Source organism: Phoenix dactylifera, unplaced genomic scaffold (genome assembly GCF_009389715.1).
Source record: "Phoenix dactylifera cultivar Barhee BC4 unplaced genomic scaffold, palm_55x_up_171113_PBpolish2nd_filt_p 000375F, whole genome shotgun sequence".
Lineage (NCBI taxonomy): Eukaryota > Viridiplantae > Streptophyta > Magnoliopsida > Arecales > Arecaceae > Phoenix > Phoenix dactylifera.
In genome coordinates this window covers 105,804-106,755 of record NW_024067825.1, presented here as the reverse complement: position 1 = coordinate 106,755, position 952 = coordinate 105,804, and positions in this window count along the sequence as shown.

Below are 952 nucleotides of genomic sequence, written 5' to 3'. Positions count from 1 at the left end.
TGCCGGGGATTGTTAGCATAGTTATTTTTCTCTTCATAAAAAAATTAAAATAATAATAATAATAATATATATATATAGCTCTAAAATAAAATAAAAATATTTTCTATTTTTGATACGTTAATTATCCCCTTTCTTCTTTCTTACTAATTCTTGATTTTTATTTTGGTATTATTTGATCAGGAATCAAAGAGAAAATCTCGGGCGATCAAAAAAAAAAGGAACTATTGGAAAAGGAATACGGTAAAGGTTTGTTTTAAAAATTGCTGGAAAAATTTTCTTTGGTAACATCTGAACCTTTCTTATTTAAATTGATTCCCAATTAGCCTGAAATATTGTGGTGATTGTTTGATTTCAATTTCAATAAAAGTGTGAATGCATGCTTGATACACACATACACCAATTAATCCGCACATAGTAAGGACAATCACCCCAACAAGATAAGAACTGGATTTCATCACCAGATTCTTGTCCAAATTAGGTGAATCAATTTTCACATAGCTATCCCTTTGACTAAAATCAATTAGACGTTGGCCCCTAGGGACATTCGAGCTCAATAGGACGAAGAGCACCGAAAGTTGCACCAATTTCGCTCTGTGGCTCAGTTGATGTCTAGGCAAGCTTTGTCCCAAGGGAGACAGTTCATCTGTTCGAGGCAAGTGGTTTTTAAGTGGGACCTTTGCAACGCATCGTGACCCCCCCACTTACCTGGGAGCTTACTGATAAGTGCTAAATAATGCATAAATTAACCTTTTATTCATAGCACTTATCATTATTTTAATTCACATATTTCGTAAATTTAACCATAAAATATGTGTTACCATCATCATTGCATTTTAATAATTATCAGAGGTAATTCGAGTTGATTTAATTATTTAATGATTAAGCCTAATGAATGCAGGTCAAGTCAAACTTATTTGGGATGATCCCTGAATCCAAATCATATGCACCCCGC